General features: G+C 36.6%; 1 long non-coding RNA gene across 1 annotated transcript; it reads right to left on the reverse strand.

Moving 5' to 3' along the window:
* Window positions 1-1,861: 1,861 nt before the first annotated feature.
* LOC108340094 (uncharacterized) lies at window positions 1,862-3,646 on the reverse strand. The gene is made up of 2 exons (XR_001833156.2): window positions 3,310-3,646; window positions 1,862-2,248 (listed from the first exon to the last, which is right to left on the reverse strand). It is a non-coding gene; the product is annotated as an uncharacterized LOC108340094 (long non-coding RNA).
* Window positions 3,647-7,899: the final 4,253 nt, after the last annotated feature.

The raw sequence follows: 7,899 nt of genomic DNA on the forward strand, positions 1-7,899 counted from the left end.
ATAAATTGATAATTTGAAATTTTGAAAATTTAAAAATTTGAAATTTTGAAAATTCGAAAATTCAATAATTTGTAAATTTGATAATTTTATAGTTTTATAGTATTATTGTTTTATAGTTTTGCAATTTTATAATTTTATAATTTTATACTTTTATAATTTTAGAGTTTTATAATTTCATACTTTCATAGTTTTATAGTTTCATAATTATAGTTTTATATTTTTATACACTTATAATCTTATACTCTTGTAATCTTATAAGTTTATAACTTTATAATTTTATATTTTTGTAATTTTTGTAATTTGATAACTTGGATAATTTGATGTTGAAAGGGGCTTTCCTAAGTTTGGTAAAGAGTATTTTAAAATCATATACGAAGAATGTTAATGTTAGATGCAATTTTTATGTATAGAAAAGTATAAATTGCACGCTAGATCATATTTGCATGAATCTCGTCATATTGATCAATTAAAACATATCAGAACATTTCCGAAGTAAAAGATGGTTATATTAATCAATTAAGATAATAATTTAATTAATTAAGATAATAATCTAATCAATTAAATCAGAAATATAAGTCTAATCAATTAAGATTTTTATCTAATCAATTAAAAAGCATAAGAATGTCATATCTTTTAGGCTTAATACCTCTTTTTGTCCTTCTTTATAAGGGAAATGTTTAATTTCGTCCTACCTTTTTTAAAAAGTTCAATGTGGTCCCAAGTTGTGTAAAAAGTATCCAATTAAATCCTTTTTGGTCACGGCGTTAAATATTTAACAATCCAGCTGACAGCGTGGACTGATGTGTGCAACGTGGTTATTTACCTTGGTAACGTGGCAGTGACAATATTTTTCATTAACTGAGAACGTGGCAGTGATTAAAATTTCTGAGTTAGGGTTAGGTCTTCGAAATCGCAATTTGGGGCTTCTAAGGTATTGGGTTTCGAAATCGCAATTTGACTGTTTATGGATTGTGTCGAGCTTCTAAGGTATCGGAGGCTTTGTGGATGTTGGGTGATCTCAGGAGTAGGGGTTGAAAACCCGATTTCATGGCTTATTGGGTTGTTATCGCAGGGTTTCGATCAATGAGGAATGTGGCTATAATGTTTTTCAATTTCATGGTTGAGAAAGAGAGGTTCCCAACTATTTTGACTGTTAATGATTTGTGTAGGAATCTGTGTAGGCATGGCAAGGTTGATGAGTTATTGGAGACGTTCCATGTTTTGAATTCTCAAAACTACTTTAAAGATGTGGAGGGTTTCAATGTAATGATTTCATTTTTGTGCAGGGCTAGGAAAGTGAGAGAAAGCTATACTGTTCTGCAGGAGATGAAGAAGAAAGGGTTTCAACCCAATGTCTCGTCTTATAATTACATAATAGAAGCGTGTTGTAAGGAGGATCTACTGCGTCCTGCGAGGAAGCTCTGGGATGAGATGTTCTCAAACGGCTGTTTGGGGAATTTGAAAACACTACCCATTGCAATTATTGGGAGTGGCAGAGGTGGAAGAAGAAGATGATGTGTCAAGCAATTTTTTTTTTAAATTCAAAATTGACACGTCACCATGCCACGTAAGAGAAAAAATGAACAGCTCATCAAGTTTAGTCCAGAGGAGCAGTTTCATCGTTAAATATTTAACGCCGTGACCAAAAAGGATTTAATTGGACACTTTTTTCACAATTTGGGACCACATTGAACTTTTTAAAAAAGGTAGGACGAACTTGAACATTTCCCTTATAAAGAGGGTCAAAAAGAGGTATTAAGCCTATCTTTTATATATGTAATATATACTAGTGCAGTTAGGGGAAACGACAGTAGTTATTTTCGTTGATAGGTATCAGTTACTCAACTGAGACATATTCACGCGAGGTAAAAAGTGGTAGACTTTATATTTCGGTTCCCGAGACATAAAATGGTAGGATTTTGCCTCAGTTCAAAATTAACCGAAGCAGTAACATTTTTTATTTTTAGCCTGAACCGAGACAGTAATGTCCTTTTTTTTTTTCTTCTTCTTCAGTCCTGTCATGTTCAAGTCGAGGGGTGCCGCCTTCACAATCTGGTGTTCGATATGCACAATTTGTCCAACAATGTAGTTAGGTCTGCTTGGAACATGTTCTGCAAACAGGGCTACAGATTCATCGGATAAGTAATAATTAGAGCATTTCCTGGTAATTGCCCTAGCAGAAGTGAGCACAAAGGCTGCTATCTCATGAACTTCCAAGGCAACCAAAACAAGTCTTCTCTTTATTTGCCTGCAGAAAGTGACAAGCAGAATAAAACTCAATCCACAATTTTGAAATGAGTAGAAAATACAGTAAAAAACCATCCATGCAATCAAGTGATCATCAAACATTTGTCTGTGGATAAAAATTAGATCATCTCAGAGGCTCAAACATTTTATTGTCACATTAAGAAAACAAGGTAGTACCTGCTTCTCAAGTTGATGCTTATTGTAATAAGTTTAACTCAACCATTTCTATCAATGCTCGCCAAAACTAAATACGTTTCTTGTAACTCAAAACACTACCACTACATTCTCCACCACACTTCGACTTTTCAAGCCAAATTTAGAGTACTTAAATTTACGACCAACATTTTTTTTCCGCTTAAATTTAGCCTATTTTTCAACAAATGATAAAATTATTTATCAATTCAGAATCCAAGATAAAGTAATCATTTGTAAATGGATAAGTGCGGAGAGATAATTATGAGAAAGAGTGTTATGGATAAGGATGGCAATAATATATATCAAAAATAGGTTGTGTGAAAAATAAATAGTGTTGTATGGTTACTTTTGGTGTTGATGAGAATGGAAGTGGATATTATTCCAAGTAGGATAATTAGTTACTAGACTAATAATTGGCGAGGAAGATTTATTTAGCATGAGAAATGAAATGTGTATTCAATAATTGAGATATGGTTGCTGTTCCCCATAATGAGCAGATAGGAGTGCATTAACTTTACCATTTTTTATATTTATGCACACAGAAAGAGCAGAGTTGGTCCATAATCTTTAGGGAAGGGAAAGAAAAGAGAACAGACATAATGGTAATATTGTGATGGTAAGCATGCATTCGGAGGAGTGAGTGGTTTCTGCGCGATTGACTGATCGTGACATCCCTTTTTGCAGTCTCAAACGAGTGAGATGTATTCCATTGTCTCACTACTTCCTATCTCATAATAACCCTTTCCATTGTCCCATTCTAATAAAATAGTTGTCTAAAATTTGACTCTTTCCCTATCACCCCACACAATAAATACATATAAACCAAATAATACAAATTATATAAAAAATTGTAATACAAAAACTTACCAGCTAGAGCACCACTCTCAGCTTTTGTCTGATCGAAATTATCAAAAAGCCATAGGTCGAAGTGATCATGTGCGCCAGTGAAGTAAGTCTGTCCGGAACTGGCAAATCCTAATTGCCTTGGAAATAAAGTGAAAGAGAAGATTTGTGTGTTGGTGGGACCGTACAAGAAGAGTTGCCTGGTTTGGATGGGTCTCTGATAGCAAAGTTGGCAACTGATCCAATCCAGGAAAGGAAATGAAGACCCACGACGTGGAGGAAACCGTGGAGGAAGGCGCCAGACCAACGGTGCAGCGGGGGCGGTTTTGCAGGGCGTCGTGCAGTTGGTGTGGAGCACGGAGAGCAGTGCATCGACGGCGGTTCAGGGGCGGTACAGGGACGGTGGTTCAGGGACGGTGCAGCAACGTGGACTCGTTAAGCGGAGCACCAAAGAGCAATGGAGGCAGCGAGACAATGTTGAGGGAGACGAAGATGAAAGGGAGCGACGAATGAAGCAGAAAAAAATGGAGGGCAGAAGAAAGAGAGTGCGCAATGAAGAGGAGAAATGAAAAATTTTGAATATAGCTAGGGGTGGGCAAACTGCCCTACAGTGTACTATTACAATCTATAGATAATTATAAACTATTTCAACAAAATTGCACTGAACTAAAAAATAGTTTAGGATAATTGAACTAAACTATTTTTTTAATTCATACTGCAGTACAGTTCAGTTTGCATCAAAAACACTATTCTTCATATATTTCTCTTTCACGTTCAGTAATGGAAATAGACAAATGCAATGGTCAATTTATGCTTCAAACTAGTGGTGCAGAAACAACTCACAAAACTCTTCAATCTAATAATTCATCAAATCAAATTATCCACTGTCTTCTTTCAATCTTCTCGATTCTCACCAATTCGAAGGAGGGGATCACGTTGTTCTTGAGGCTGGATACGAGGATTATGGGGCACCTATTAACAAGGTGAACGATATCAGAAACAGAAGCACCTTTTGAGCGTAAAAATTGAAACTTTGGCGAAAGCCTCTCGTCAGCGTTGCATGTGAGCATGGGTGAATCCATTTCTGTTGACGATGTTGTTGATGTGAGCGTGGGTGAATCCATTTCTGTTGAAGAAAGCAATGACTGAGTCGGGCTTTTGAGGGGTATCGAAGCTAACGTTTTTGGAAACCTTGAGAGTGGTTTGTGGTAAGAAGCCAAAGGTGTTTATTGAATGTAAATTGACGCTGGAGCGAAAAGAGAACCGATGACGAAACCCTAGAGGGCTAATAGAGGGAGATGGGCGACAGCGGGATGGTCGACGGCAGGATGGGCGACGACGGGATGGGCGACAGCGGGATGGGCGACGGTGGGATGGGCGACAGTGGGATGGGCGATGGCGGGATGGGCAACGGCGGGATGGGCGACGGCGGGATGGGCGACGGCGGGATGGGCGATGGCAGGATGGGCAGCGGTAGGAAGGAAGAGAGCAACGAACCTTGGCAAAATCTGTGTGAGGTGCAGTGGTGATAAAGAGAGATTCCGACGAAGAAAGATGAAGAGACGAAGAAAGATGAAGAGACGAAGAAAGATGAAAAGACACATGTGTTAACTAGTTAACCATACTAAAATTATTAAGTTTCAGTTTTTTTAATCTGAACTGTAAAATAGTTTAATTAGTTTTTAGTAAAAACAGTTTAGTTTTTTTAAGTATAAAACAATACAGTTAACTGCAGTTCAAGTTCAGTTAGATGAACTATGCCCACCCCTAAATATAGCTATTACACCAGTGTCAAAAATAACTGAGGCAATATACATGTATAAGGCCTATGCTGGTATAAAAAAATAAAAATAAATTCGGAAATCACCTTATAAGCCTCGGTTCTTTTCCACCGGAAGCATAAAAGCATTTCCACACCGGTTTTGGAGCAACCGATGTCGTGATCGTGACAATAATGTGATTTTGACAGACAGTATGATTTGGTTATACCTTTAAGCAAAGTAATAAGAGCTATATGTTGCGGTTCTGCCATGGACCGAGGCAATAGAGCAAGTGACAGGCTAAATATTAGCTTTTCAGAGAGATGTGACAGTGGACCGAGGAAATAGAGCAAGTGATAGGCTAAATATTAGCTTTTTAGAGAGATGTGACAGTGTGTTAGGCATCGGTTTCGTCTTGAACCGAGGTAATAAGCTTATATGCTTCGGTTTCACCTAACCCGAAGCCTATTGTGTGAGGTTAAACGCCCTTTTTTTACAAGTGATAATCTGTTTTTTTATGAAATAATTACATTCATTTGGTACACGAAGTTTGAGAACAAAAACACACCAAAAAAGTTGTCCAAAAATATTCTTGGAGAAAGCAAACAACCTCCTTGAAGAAATCTCAAGAATCTTCAAAGTTGGAAAAGAAGAAATGGATGAAGAAAAAGAGTTCAGTGAATGAAAGTTGGAAAATGAGTTGAGAATTAGTTACATTTGAACTGAAGCAAAAAGTACCTTAATCTCCTCGCTTAAGGTACTTTATATATCTAGAAAAACAAATTTCTTTCTTAGTCTAGCTACAATACAAGTCTTGAAAGTCCTTGTGATGCTAGCTTGCATTTGAGTGTGTTTATTTTGGTTGAAACGAAGGGCAAAGTTGATTTATGTGACAGTGATGGTAGAGTAAAAGACACACATCTTTATACACTAATGAGCTTGAGTTAAAGGTGAAAAAAGATTTCATGCATTAAAAAAAGCATTTTATCATGTTTGTTGATCCCTCATAAAGCTTTTGCATTTATCTTGCACTAGTACAGTAAAAGGAAACGACAACGATTATTTTCTTTTATCCGCAGCGGCTCCGCAACCGAGGTATATATAGACAAGGTAAAAAGTCTACCACTTTTTTCTTCGGTTGTGAACCGGGCCAGTAGAGGGAGGGGTCTTATCCCTCGGTTTGGAATTGAACCGAGGCGGTAAAAGGGTTCTTTTTTAATATTTTACGAAAGAATAAAGCGAGATATTAGTCTTTATTAATATATGCATCTGGTGGTCTCGTTCACGTTTTTGCAGTTAGACATTTTTTATTTGCACAAAGTTTAGGGTTTTCTTATCAGTATGTGTAAACCAATTCATGGTTCTTGCTTATTTCTTCCAGTACCCACGGAGGCGAAGGAATGCTACAAAATTAGAATCAAAATCAAAATCAATCCGTTTTTTATTTGCCTTTTCATATTAGAAGTACAAAACAATGTTAATAACTTTTATGTTGTATACAACAAATTTCACGAACTCTCTTGAACAAAAATCAATCTCACAACAATTTATTACCCATATCTCTGTTATCAACAAATCTAAACACAGGAGCAGTACACACACATTGAAATAAGTTAAAATGAGTAGTGTGATATACTTGCACGAGTCTCCGACATTTCTACCACATTGATGGAAAGACATGACATCCTAAAGCTTCAAGCCATGCCTTTGAATCATTTGCACAAGTTCAACATAGCCTTCCTAGTTATACTTCAAGGGTTCTTCTCTTTCCACCAAACCCCACCAAGCATCCACCATTACTCCTTCAAGGGGAGCTATCCAGAACCCTTCATCTTTGAATTTAGAGCCCCTTCTGCTTCCAATTCCCTCTTTGGTGTCTTTACAACCTCACTTTTGAATCCATCTTCACCACTCACCACTTCAAATTCCAAAACCAATATATACAACCCCTACGATGTTAAAATAATTTATTAGAAAAACACTGCCATAAAATTTTAACAGACCAAAAATAGTTTCGAAATTTACATGTGTAACAAAAATTAAGGAACAAAGAAGAGGTATCTACCAAAGCACAAACCTTGACAGAAGCCACCAAGAAACGAGCGGCCAGCTGAAGCATCAAACGAAACAGAAAAATGAGATTAAGAATTACGCTAAATGTGACCAAAAAATTGACCTTTTTTTTATGGCCCCAAAAATAACACAGAAAAAAGTACCTTTGTTAAAGGAACCCAATCCAACTATGAGATGCCAATAAGAACCCAATCCCAACAATTCATCGCTCAAACTTTGTTAAAGGAGCGATTTTGAAGGGTAAAGACACAAGAACAAAACAAACCGACAAATAAACAACCCCAAAAATCAATTTCAGAAGGTCGTGAAAGCATGGATGAGAGCGCGGTCGGGGTTGGAAGATAGCACCTCTAGCCTAACAAGAGGATTTTGTGGCCCAGCGAGCATATCACCTCTAGCCCAATGAGAAGTGTTTATGGCCCAGTGAGAATGCACTTTTTGGAGAGGGTTTTAAAGTGGCGAGAGTGAAAACAAAAAGGTAGTTTTTGGATTGAAAACGCATTTGAAGCTTAGGGACGCAATGTGGAGGCACATTTTTACTTTTGGAGCTCATGGAGACTACTTGGGTTATGTGGAAACATCATCTTCTCCCTCTTTGGGTCTCCTTCTTCTGTCATCCACTTTTATAAGCTTGTAGACTCTCTATAAAACCCGAATAAAATAAAAATAGCTTTTATTTTTATTTTTTACATTTTTTAATATTAAATACTTAATTATAGTATAGAATTGGGTGATAAAAGTATTTATGAAAAATTAATTAGTATTTGTTTTATTTTAATTT

The sequence above is a fragment of the Vigna angularis genome, chromosome 5, assembly GCF_016808095.1.
Source record: "Vigna angularis cultivar LongXiaoDou No.4 chromosome 5, ASM1680809v1, whole genome shotgun sequence".
NCBI lineage: Eukaryota > Viridiplantae > Streptophyta > Magnoliopsida > Fabales > Fabaceae > Vigna > Vigna angularis.